This window comes from Helicoverpa armigera, chromosome 9, assembly GCF_030705265.1.
Source record: "Helicoverpa armigera isolate CAAS_96S chromosome 9, ASM3070526v1, whole genome shotgun sequence".
In the NCBI taxonomy this organism is placed as follows: domain Eukaryota; kingdom Metazoa; phylum Arthropoda; class Insecta; order Lepidoptera; family Noctuidae; genus Helicoverpa; species Helicoverpa armigera.
The window spans coordinates 833,341-846,740 of NC_087128.1; the positions used below are offsets into that span (position 1 = coordinate 833,341).

General features: G+C 38.3%; 1 protein-coding gene across 10 annotated transcripts in view; it reads left to right on the forward strand.

The window, feature by feature from the left end:
• Mmd (mind-meld) overlaps positions 1-13,400 on the forward strand; it is a 425,901-nt gene that overhangs the window by 216,091 nt on the left and 196,410 nt on the right. The gene's annotated exons all lie outside the window — the stretch shown is intronic.

Consider the following 13,400-nt stretch of genomic DNA (forward strand, 5'->3'; position numbering starts at 1 on the left):
AACGTTCCAGTCAAATTTGGAGAACCGATTTGCCGCCGTGGAAACCACAACAGACGTTAACCAGAACCACGAATATGTGGTTCGGATCCTCAGGAGGAAGGTTCGAGATTCTGTAACATGCAGCGTAAGGGCAAGAAATCAAAGCTTTCGGAAGAGACATTAGGGCTTATGAAGAAACGACGTGAAAACCCGCCTGTCACTTCGTCAGCTCAGCGGGCTCTAAACCAAGAGATCAACAAGCACGTACGACGCGACCTCCGGTGCTCCAATACTCTGGACATTGAAAGAGCAATTGAGCTGAATCGGGGGTCAAAGGTGTTCGTACAATCTCTTGGAAGAAGCCACTTGACGAAGCTGACCACAACAAGTGGAGAAGTCGTTTCTTCGGTGCCGGCAGTCCTTTCGGAAGTGGAAAATTTCTATGGCCGGTTATACGCATCGCATGCATCTCGACCTGATCCCGGAAATGAGGATTCTAGAGCCACATTAACACGCCATTTCACCGAAGACCTGGCAGAAGTCAGCAGTGGCGAAATCGAGATCGCTCTGAGACAGCTCAAAAATGGAAAAGCCCCTGGCGAGGATGGCATTACAACAGAGCTTTTAAAAGCAGGAGGCAAGCCCGTACTGGGGGAGCTCCAGAAGCTTTTTAATGCCGTCCTCTTTGAAGGAGAACTCCAGAGGCGTGGAGTAGGAGTGTTGTCGTCCTGTTCTTCAAAAGGAGACAAAACCCAGTTGAAGAACTATCGACCCATTTCCTCCTAAGCCACGTATATAAGCTGTTCTCAAGAGTGATCACGAACCGACTTGCGCGAAGACTCGACGAATTCCAACCACCGGAGCAGGCTGGGTTTCGGAGCGGATACGGCACCATAGACCACATCCACACAGTGCGGCAGATTATACAGAAGACCGAAGAGTATAATCAGCCCCTGTGTCTAGCATTTGTGGACTATGAGAAGGCCTTTGACTCGGTTGAAATCTGGTCTGTTCTGGAGTCCCTGCAGCGTTGTCAAGTAGATTGGCGATACATCCAAGTGATGAGATGTCTCTACGAAGCCGCTACAATGTCCGTCCAAGTACAGAATCAGCAAACAAGGCCCATACCGTTGCATCGAGGAGTGAGACAAGGGATGTTATTTCCCCGAAACTGTTCACTAATGCAATGGAGGATATGTTCAAGACGCTGAACTGGAAAGGACGCGGCATCAACATCAATGGCGAACACATCTCTCACTTGAGATTTGCTGACGATATCGTCATCATGGCGGAAACGCTGCAGGACCTACAACAGATGCTGAACGACTTGGCTGAATCTTCTACGCATCGGCCTACGGATGAACTTGGACAAAACCAAGGTCATGTTCAATGAACATGTTCTACCGGAACCGATTGCGATACACGGCGCCGTTCTCGAAGTTGTTCGGAAATATGTATACCTCGGGCAGACATTGCAGTTAGGTAGAAACAACTTTGAGGACGAGGTGAATAGGAGAATTCAGTTGGGTTGGGCTGCATTTGGGAAGCTACGTCGAGTCCTAACATCGTCGATCCCACAGTGCCTAAAGACAAAAGTCTTCAATCAGTGCGTCCTACCTGTCATGACCTACGGAGCCGAAACGTGGACACTGACGGTACGGCTGGTCCACAAGTTTAAAGTCGCTCAGCGGGCTATGGAAAGAGCTATGCTCGGCGTTTCTCTGAGGGATCGCATCAGAAATGAGGTAATCCGTCAGAGAACCAAGGTCATCGACATAGCCTACCGAATCAGCAAGCTGAAGTGGCAGTGGGCTGGCCATATTAGCCGAAGAACCGATAACCGTTGGGGTAAACGAGTTCTAGAGTGGAGACCACGCCTCGGCAAACGTAGTGTAGGACGTCCTCAGGCACGGTGGAGTGATGACTTGCGCAAGACGGCTGGCAGGAGCTGGATGCGAGAAGCCGAAAATAGATCTCAGTGGCGTGCACTTGGAGAGGCCTATGTCCAGCAGTGGACTGCGATAGGCTGATGATGATGATGTGTACTAGTAAAAAACCCAGCTATTATTATTTGAACCGTAATTTTAGCCTAAGCTATTGTACCGATTTGAATGGAATTTGGTTCACAGAGCTACACAGTTATCTAGACCCCGAGGAAGGTCATAGGCTACTTTTAACTTTAACTTACAAGTTCCCTCGGGGACGGGAGTGGAAAAGCTAGTAAATAATTAATATCAGTTACTAAATGACAGAAAATAAGCAGCAATTACACAACATAGCCAGTTAGCACGTGAGCAAAGCAAATACAGAACCACGAGTGCCACGGCCATAGCGAAAGCACCACATAAATTTTAACCAGCTAAACTCAATACGTATCGACATTTAGTATCGATATTTTCAACCTTACAAATGTCATAGTCCATATAACGTCACAAGAACATTGATTTTATTATTTATTCTCTCACTAGCTGTTTCCCCACGGTTTCACTCCCATAGGAACTACTGCCCACACCGGGATGAAATATAGCCTATGTAACTCGGAAAGAGTAGCCTTCGAAAAGTGAAACAAATGCAAATCGGTCTCTTAGACTTCAGGGTACAAGCAAACAAACAAAAACTTACAGAAGAACTTACTAATAAAATTTGGAAAATTAATAAAAAATTGGTCCAAACAAACTTCAAAGACCTAACTGGTCCTAATTGAAGCACAATTTTCAAATAATTACACTCCGCAAATCCTTGACACTGGTCCTAAAGGTTACAAAATTCTCTAATCTCCTATAAAACATCCACACTAAAAATCTCAGTGCGAAAAGTCCAACGCAACTAAGACGGAGCTAGGAATAAACAGTGGGGGACAATACGGTCGGTTCTAAAGTTAATGGACTTAAAAATTGGTCCCTTAATACGGAATTAAGACACAACTTATCTCTAGTCAAGAAGCAAATTTTTTAAATATTAATTTGACCTTTAACAGGTCCTCAAAGGTGGTCCCAAAGGTTAGAATTCACGAATATCTTGCAATAAAACATCCACAATAAAAATCTCAGTGCGAAAAGTCCAACGCAACTAAGACGGAGCTAGGAATAAACAGTGGGGGACAATACGGTCGGTTCTAAATGAAATCTGGCCGAGATTCTGTCCATTGTTTGAGCTTCAGGACGTAGCGACTTTATTGTGCCTGTAATGAGACGCCTGGCGGAATTGTGAGCTGTTCCCCACTGTAAGGCTGCAGTTGTTGCTGGATTACGGTGGGTAGGTTTGGTTGCTGATAGTGTAGTTAATATTGGCTCAATGTCAATGTTAAATAAAATGTGTGGAATTGACGAAAGCCAAAATGAAGTTGTTAATAACTTATTTACTTATCGCTTGTAGATTTGACAAATCAATGTTCGTTTGCAGAAAAAAAGTAATTAAAAGTAACATGAACATATGGATAAAAAAAAAACTAAAACTAGATTTTAGATAAAGACCAAAGTATCTCAAGAACAGTTCAAGAACATTATCTATTATCTTCTAAAGCATTACAACTCCGCCCATACAACAAAGATGTCTCCCAAACCGCAAATTCGTTACATCTGACTGGCTATCAAACATGTAAATTGTCTAAATAGTTGTAAGTCGAGATAGTTAGTCCTCGGGCTAGGTTTGACCTCGAGACGGTCTAGTCTAGACTGTATGTCCAGTACGATGCACAGTTCACTATGATGTACGACGCAATGTGTCTTCATTGTGGACGGGGAGCATCAACGCTCGTGAATGTATATGGACGCTGAGGTTTGCATACATTTCGAGTTTAGCATACAAGTTGCTTTATAATTTTCGTACGGTGCTTTATGAGGTGTTTATATACGTGAGTAAGTAGATAGTGTTACGTGCTGCTGCTTAACCGAAAGATACTCTTGACTGTCATTTGAAAGTCTAGCCGTCAAATTCAACGTGAACCAAGTCGTAATCTAATCGCAAAACAACAATAGGTAGAATAGGTTATAAGAATCCGCAGTTAGAAAACAACTACTGTGAAAAGCTAGATTTCAATTAAATAAAATATCTTATGCTAGTAACTCAACAATAAAGCCAGCTACCAAGAAAATGCAGCTACCAAGACAAAAACTTGAAATTCCCTTAACGCTTAAGCAAAACCAAATTATCCATAACAAGAGCGGCAAAAACTTGAAATACCCAGAATTCACTACAACAATTTCAAACTATACCCTCTTTATTAATTTACCGCAGGCAACTATGCACGTTGCAAACATTTTCTTAAATACCGCTCTATTATCAGAGACCAAGTTTTTAATTTTTAGAACGAAGTCTTTATAAAACGTGGAAAATCGCGGGAGTTGCGTCCATATGGCCGGAGTAAAAACACTTTTAAGAAAATAACATCCAAGTTTTGCTGTAAGTATACATTTTTATATCGTTGAGGTGCGCGCACGGAGAATAAAATGAGAAGCGGAGGTGCCATAACGGACATTCTCCTAAGAAAGTAGTTAGGATGTGCGAGGGATGAGGAACGTTACTGACCCCGCCTTTAAACAACTTCTTTTGTAAAACCAAAAATCATTGACAGATGTCTCAAAGAACCCGAACTTCTCCAAAATTCCTTGTAACTGTTCATTTTGGTCACACCCTCCGTACGTTTTTGACCTATAAGAAGGCGCCTGACCTACCTGCCTTATGGCATCTCCATTCATCTTTCCTTGCTCCATGGCTGCGCGCGACTCGGTACGGAGTTGGGGTTCCGTATATATTTCGTCGCCGGTTTTAGATGTATTACTTTTTTTGTGTTCGCTTTGTATTGTGTGGGTTAAAGATACGTTTTGGGGACGCTGATGGAATGCTCGTCGTTTAAGTTTTATAGTGTTTGAAGTGTGGGGTTTGTATGGGTTTTTTCTATTCAATCTTGTGGGTTTTATGTTGTGGTGGACCAAAATAAATGGAATTTTAGTGCGTTAACCTCATGCGTTTCAAGTAAACAAATACTACACCATTTTGCTGGGTAGATTAAAACATTATACTATCCTACGGTAAACCTTGTGATTGCTGATATTATATAAAAAATATCACCGGATTAGCAAAACAAAGTTACATAATTTTGCATCAAAGAATAATGTCTACCAATAAATTCAATGGATTTGTAGCATACGGCGTTTAATGGCAAAAGTTCTTTATTTAAGCCATTATTCTTTAAGGAAAAATATTGTTTGATTTATTGTTTGACGAAATTAATGTGGCTGTACGTGATTCCAACGGTTTCGACAACCGTCGTGTTGGTTTTGTTGAAAGCCCCGTTTCAACGAAATAATGTATTTGGTGAAGTCTTACTGTTAAAGGAAATGAAGGATTTACGGAACATTTTATTATGAGGAAACTTAGGATTCTTTTGGATAACTAAGCAGTTATTTGGAACATGTGTCTAAATTGCATTAATATTATTTTTTTACCTTCACATAAATACAGAATGTTTTCCCATTGACATTATGTTTACTCCATCCAAAGGTTGTCTGTGTTATGACTTCCTGTGTTGTTAATTTTCTTGGTGTACAACAAAGCATATTTTTTAACCATTTTTGCAGTTTGCCCGTAAAGTCTTACTCCAACTTGCGGATCTCTAAAAATCTACAACACTGTACAATGACAGAAAACAATCGGTAACAAAACAAAGCGAGCATTCTCAAGCATATCGGGACTGTCTTCACTACACCTTACCACCCCAACCTTATTCCGACCACATAAGGTTCAATTTCGCGTGACTTTTCTTGTAAGTTCTGTAATCGATGCTGAAGGTTTGTTTATTATGTTTTATCCTCATAAATATGTAGTCTATGGTAGCCTGTGGGTAACTGTTTAGTTTACGATTTTGTTCAAGTAATGGTTCGGAAACTTCGCCTGCATATATATATTGTACTTAGTATTTCTGAACTGACGGGTTATTTAGGATTTTGGATCAAAAAAAAATTAAGGTGAGTTTTTTGATAGTTTGTGTCTATTTTTGCAGTTTAAATATTGCAAAACTTTGTGGTTTTATAGACATTTGCAAAAAATATTTCTAAAAAGTTCATAGGTAACATTAATAAATAGTGCATAGATAGATGCAAAACTTTATTTCTATTGACTTTGTGTACCTAAATATCAAAAACAATTTCAAAAGCAAACACATCCCATTTCAACAAAAACAAATCACATTTTCCACTCAACATTCGAAAATAGAACTGTCGATTGAACGAAATTCTTTTCTCGAAAACGTCACCCGAAAACGCCCGAAGTTCCCCGATCTCTCCCGAGCCCGTCAACTGCACTTGAACGATAAAAGTTTTTACCAAACGTTCCGTTTCGCACAAGGAATGTTACAAATGTGATTTGAATTTGTCATACTCGCAGGCGATATTTTTTATTGCTAGCACGCGTCTGATTTGTAGCGTGGGTGAAATAGCTGCCTTTTACTCAGAACTTTTATATTTGTCGATGTCTTGTGTTCTATTTTTGTCAATATTATTGGATCTTAACGCTTGGAGTTTCATAGCGTGATATTTTTGAAATGCAGTGTCAGTGCTGTTTGTGAAGTTACAATATTTACACGTCTATAGCGATGTCTTTCCTTTGACTTTTCGTAGTAAAATCTGTTAGTTTTCAAATGAACATGGTCTTTCAAAACTAAGCGTCACCTCTTGCCGTTCATTGATAAACATAGCCTTTCTCTAAAGTGCCAACCAAAATTACATTTCAACCAAATTATAAAAATACTCTACAAAAAAAATCATCACATAAAAACACCCAAATTGGGCCTTACTCCAAAAGTTTAAACATAAAAATTGATTTAACATAATTAGGTTACGTTCCCACCGTATAAAAGGTGCACTGACATTTAAAGCCCGGTTAAAACGCCTGGAAATTCGTCCGGGCGTAACCAGTCACAACCGGTAATCCGGGTGAAGCGGTCGAATTAAAAAGTTGGAGAAATAACTGGGTATTACACGCGACCCGTTCTGGTGAAGGCTTAATGAGACAATCGGTTTTTTGGATATATTTTAAGGAAGGCAACGGGGTGGACTTTCCTCCTTACATTTTTGGAATGATAAGGTTAATAGGGCGTATAGAAGGACCAGTTTTATATTATGTTCATAATGATAGTCCTATTTCTGTTTTACAAATTAGAAAGTATGCTTGTTGGAATGGTCTTCCAGGTCCTTCGGTTAGTACTTACACACAATTCAAAAATGTTCAAACCTTAAGAGAGACATCAAGAATTAGTTCTCGCTTATAGGTATAAAATAAGACATATAAAGGTGATTTTTTTAGAATCCTCACTTCTTAATTCCAACTCTGATTAATTACTTGTATCACGCAAGTAGCATCGCACTTAGATACTTTTCCAAAACCAGTTCAGGTAATTAAGAAAGATGGCCACCAGGTACTCGGAATGACGATTTAATGGCCGAGGTGGGATTATGGGACATAAAGCTCCATCCAACATTTTTTTAAAGTTAATTATGAAGAATGGTGTTGTTTTGGCTGAGTTTCGTAATTATGGTGGCTGTAATGGCTTTTAAGACTCGTGGTTTCCATTAAGAGGTTTGGAGTGTCCTCATCTGTGATTTTTTGACTACGATTTTATTAATACTACTGGATTCATTAGACAATTTAAAGGATTTCAGAATAGCATCAAAAGAAAGTTTTTGACTTCACGTCACAAGAAGTGACATAACGTCGTGTAACTTTGTCTAATTTTGGAGTGAAAGTAGAAACAAGTACTAACTGTAAACTTTTGTTTCCAATTATGTTTTTCTATATTTCCGATCAATTTATGACTTCAAGGTTAGTTACCTAATCAAGAAGTCTGAGAAACGACGAAATGGTGAAAACAGCACCTACATAAGTTTCAGACTAATAGAAACAATACCTACATAAGTTTCAGACTAATAGAATTTCTATCAGAAAATCCATTATTTTTCAATTGTAGTTCCAATAATTGAAAACAAGTATCGTCAACTAGAATCCGAATGTTTCGATAAAAATGCCAACAATAATAAAGCGATGAGAATCGCGTTATAAAGGACACCCAGGGGAATCATTGCGTGAACAATATCATTCGTTCTTCCATTCATTCGTTCAAATTGTGAGCTACGGTGTTTTATTTTTTCTAAGATGCTAAGTCTCTTAGAATGGCGATTTCAAAGCTTTGTGTTGTATTTATCTGATGTTGTTTTTTATTAAGAATTTATTTAGTGTTTATATTTTTAATGAATGAAACTGTTGTTTTTTTTTTCGGTAAAAAGTGTACTCTACAGTAAGAGTTAAGTATCAGGTTTTAATTCTATCTAACCAGCATGTTGGGCATACGAATTGGTGACCAATAGGTGGCTTTTCGGTTACATTATTTAACTGTGACGGCGACGAAAACATCACTTTTATTTCACCACCAACCTAAGGGAGACAAATAGGGAAAGCCTAAGTTATTCATGGTCAAAAAAGTGTAAATAAATAAAAAACTTCAATTACAATAAATTCTTTTATAGTTTCAGTCTTCGCTTTTTAAAGGATCAATGCAACAAATCCAAAGCATGACATTTATTCCTAAAATTCATTCCAACCGCTTGAGCCGCCATTTTGGATCGCAAAGGTGTCGTGCGCCAGTCTTGTTAGCGCGCATCGTTATAGCTCGCGTCACGGCACATCGCGTGACGACGCGTTTGATTAGTGTAATGTAATTGTGCTCGATGCTTACTGTCCTGTCTTTTTGTTTGTTTTGGGATGAGTGGGAGGTATTGATGGCTGCCATTTTGGATAGGAGTCATTGAGAGGAATTTCTCTTGATGTGTTTAATAGGGGTAAATGGTGAAATGTGTCCTCTTAAGATCATAATCGGAAATAATCAATTCAAATTAGGTTGAAAAACAGCACTTAGAATTTTAAAATGTTTGTCCTTCACCACTTCCTATGTCTCATGGCGTTTTCTCTTCTTTAGATATAAATGTATTCCCCTACAAGTACAATAAAGGGAGATAGGATAATGATGATAGCAGTTTTATGGAGACCATATTCTAAAAAACAGAACTTGAAATCAAATAAATGGAAATGAAAGTATGATCACAAAAATCATTAGCTAATTAGACCAAGAAAAATCCAGACATCTTCAATAAAGTACTGACATAACTGTCTGGATCCAGCCATTCTGTCACCTTTAGTCTCTCGATAGTAATTAAGCTAATTGAGCAAACTAATTACAAGTTTCAATGGAATTAATGAGAAAAATATTCTTTCCCTCATTACATGATGTCTTCTTAAGGTATTTACTGAGAATACTGTTCAGCTAATTATTATGTTTGTAAAAATTGTAATCCCTAGATTAGTTCCCATGTTACTCTGTACCTACTAACTAAGAAACTAAGTACAGCTGGTTTATCTAATGAATGTCGGTGCGCTATACTTGTGTACGTAATTGTACATAAACGAGCAATTTATTTTAATTTTCTAATAATTTTTCAAATATTTTGTTACGAATAAAGTTATAACTTGGTGATGTGACGTTTTAGTTTCTCAAATAACAAGTCACTCTGTCAACTATCTGTGGCATCTCCGCTTTTGCAACAAATTAAACATGAAACTATAATTAAATTTATAATTACCAACTAATAATTGGTGGAACCACATCACAGGCCCGTTACACGATAAAGTCACAAGTTTTAATGAAACCTCGCGTTTTGCCCCGGGTGCGTTTACCCTAACAAAATCCAATTTCGAAATTGCTTACGACCGGCCAAATCATCCTCTATACATACGATGTTACACCTGCAATCAAATATGATCGTTATGCGAACGGTCTATGGTCCAGTTTTGTAATGACACATCAGTGCTTGCTACCTGATTTAGTGGCCCTATTCTGAGAGCTCTAATGATGATAATGGTCATAATTTCAAGATGTGAACGTTTGATGGTAGAAGAAATTCGCTTTTCGCTTTAGCAAATGAACTGATTTGTGTTGGAAATGAGGTCGCAGACGTAATTAGCAATTGTCATTAGTTACAATAATTTGAATGTTTTTAATGGAAAATTAATACATGTTTTACTAGGTAAAATCATTTGAGAGTTACAGCCACTATTAAGGTTAGATTCTTATATTTTTCGGAACTTCATAATGCATTCTATTTTCTCCAATATTAATATTTCTTGAGATCAAAAACTTACCTAATATAATATCAATTAAAATAAAAGTTAATCTCCCGAGATTGTGCCGACGTACTCGATATTCAGAGTATGACCGTTAAGGTCAGCGAATCCAAAATGGCCGCTGAATGTGACCTCAAGCGATAATACAGATGTACGGAGATACTATATGCTGCTGTTAGATTTAAGGTGGTTTTAATGCTTCATTATGTTAACGTTAGAACACAATTATTTGTAACTTATTTTAGTGAATATGTGGCTTGAAGTAAGTACAGTGGCTATGGATTGCATCCTTTGTGTTACTTTTGGGTTAAAAATCAGATACTAAATTATGTGTAGCAAATTGTAATAACATTTACCATTTTGCCATTGACGTGTAACATGTGAAATTAATTGTTTTCGGAGCAGTTTATGTATTAGAAGAAAGAATTAAAGAAAAATAGAGGTACATATGAAGGAGTAGTGCAGCTGCAGTAGATTTCTTGCATGTGTTGTCGGTAGTTGCAGTTGGTTTTATAACTAAAAACCCATCCAAAGTCCTACTATTTTTTTGTCTCTTAAGTAACCGCAACGGATTAAGAAGAACCGACCTCGATAGACAACTTTCGGACCTCAAAAGTTTGATTAATTGTTATGTAAGCATCGGCTAATTAGGGTCCACCGCGGCTACTTACACCCTAACTTTTTAACAACCCTCCCAGAGCTTTTACGGGCTATCGAGCAGTTGGAAACTTTTTTCCGGTTAATGATCTTTAGATGTGGAAAATTTTATATGTTTGAAAGGATTGGGGTTGTATTGAATAGATTGATTTTTATGGTTTAGTGATGACATGTCATGACTATTCAAATACTTGATGGAAATATTTTTTCTATGTATCAGGCTTTATACTCCCTGTCTTTCAAATATTATATCGTTAGTTTTGGGGAGAAAATCCGAAAAGCAGGCCATTACTTTCCAAAAAAGATTATCTGTCAAAGGTTGTACAATTAAGCAAACTATCCCGACACAGAGAACTTTACTTTTAATTGGTAATTAATCGTTTAATTGGCAGCTGAATTATAAAATAAAAGTAACGTGGCACTGATTCGTATATCCAACGTAATCCCATATCAAATCTCCATCTAACAAAACTTCAATATCCCATTAAAATAGATCGAAACTTCTAGAACTGAAAAGGATCAACGTGAGGTTCCTAATAAAATTATCCGTCAGTTCGCTCACCTAACAATTACAGAGAGTTCTGAGGTCTAAAAGTTAATCTGAATACCCGTTTGTTAAAGCCGTTTATAGAATGAGAAGTTTCATAAAGGGCGGTTGCGAACATAGCTGTGGAAACTACCAGACTGTTTTCTGACTGATTGTGGAACGTTATTACTTATTGTTTTAGGTATTTAATTTAATAGAATTTTGTGATATTAATACACTAGTGTTTAAATCTTAGAAGTGTCAATCACCTAATAATATGACAACATGAACCCAGAGCCGAGTAAATCCGTGGTTAGAAATTCTGTTTCAAATTGAATTATAAGTAGACAGATGAACCTTGTCATTGTGATTTTTTCTCAATCGTCAAGTCAACTTGCTATCGTACATCACACTGCACAAATACATCCCGCGATTCAATAACCCCGCCGCTGCAGCTCACCAAAATCCGGAACCAACAAATCCCAAACCAGTCCTTCAATCCCAAAACCGTTTGCCAAAAACGAAGTAAAAGCAAACCGATTTATCGTACCGAACAAAAAATCCCGGGAAAATATTGACACATCTCGTACGATAACGGAGAAAAACCGTTCGCTGTACCGGTATTCTATCACGGCGATATCCAATACGTCTTTTGTCATTTCATATCCGTCGCCCCCCGGCCCCTTCTGACATAATTACGGACTACGGGCTCCCTTAGGAATAACCGAATTTCGCGTTTAAGCTATTTCTGGATCAAAATTCTCGCAGCACAGTTTATTCTAATAGTCAAGTTCACTGCTTGATAGAGTGATTCATTGGCCGATGTTTGTTAAGATTGTTTAGACGAGATTGTTGAAAGGGTAGTTCAGAAAGTATATTTTACGGAGTGATGAAGTGTTTGCAATTTAAATGGGGTGGAGGGAAACATTTAGAGAGGAGTACAGTCTTTATTTTTGTAATAAATTGTCGATGGTGGCGCCATCTGTTCTGTTCGCGCGCGTGTGAACTAGTGGAGTGGACACGGGTGTCGAGCATGAGGCTCTTCACTTGAGTGATGGTCGAGCGTCAAGCATTACAATATGTAGTCAATTAAGCAATTTCAGGTAGCCGCGCTCTTGTACACCATACCAAGTGGTGTATGAAATGGTATCTTTTTTGGTGAGTCATAAAGAAAGATCGGTTGTTTTGTTTCTATGCAAATCGAATCCTGAAATTATCTTTGATAACAAAAGGCATACAAACACGAAAAATAAATTATAATCCACATACATTTTCATTTGCACAGCTCTTGTATTTCTCGCTTCATATTACGAAACTTCGTAAATAACTGGCTAAAATATTGTATAAAACAATAAATTGTTACTCAAGTCACACATGATACGGACTAAAGCGGAATCCGAACTCGTTTTTGTAATTATACAGCGGGTTTCGCGGACGTGACACGATTTTGAGCTAAATGAGTGGTGGCGCGAGTGACGCAACGGACCAGTGGTGACGAGAGGGGAAGAGGAGGGGAGGGGGTCGTCCAGTGATTTGTTACCTGATCCGCGTCGAGGCGTTGTGAATTGAGGGGATTTCGCGGGAAATGTATTGTTCGGTCTTTTTGACGCCTAAGCGGCAGCGATAGGGTTAGGTTTAAGGGATCGGTTCGGCCGTGCTCGGATGAATGGAATGGCTTAGCAAGTCCACACTTAGTGTTAATTGATGTAGTGTTGAGCCTGAGGCCTGAGCCTAGATGGGTGTAGACTTGTCACAGGATAAGCACTAATGCGTGCAGTCTATCAAGGGTTCAGTTTCAGTAGGCGATAGTGATAGTGGTAGATACGTAACACATTTTAGACAATCCTTTAAGTAAGGGAGACTTAATATCTTCTAAAATTAACTTGAAATAGTCAACTAAATGAAATATCAAAAGTACCTAGGGTCAGCTAAATGTTAAGTACATGTAATGTGCACGAAAATGTAATAATCCATGAAAGCTATTGACTTCATGATATTTTAAAACATTGAACTCCACACATTCAAAATCCAATTCAAATAAAATTTAATCATAGAAATTAAGTTAGAA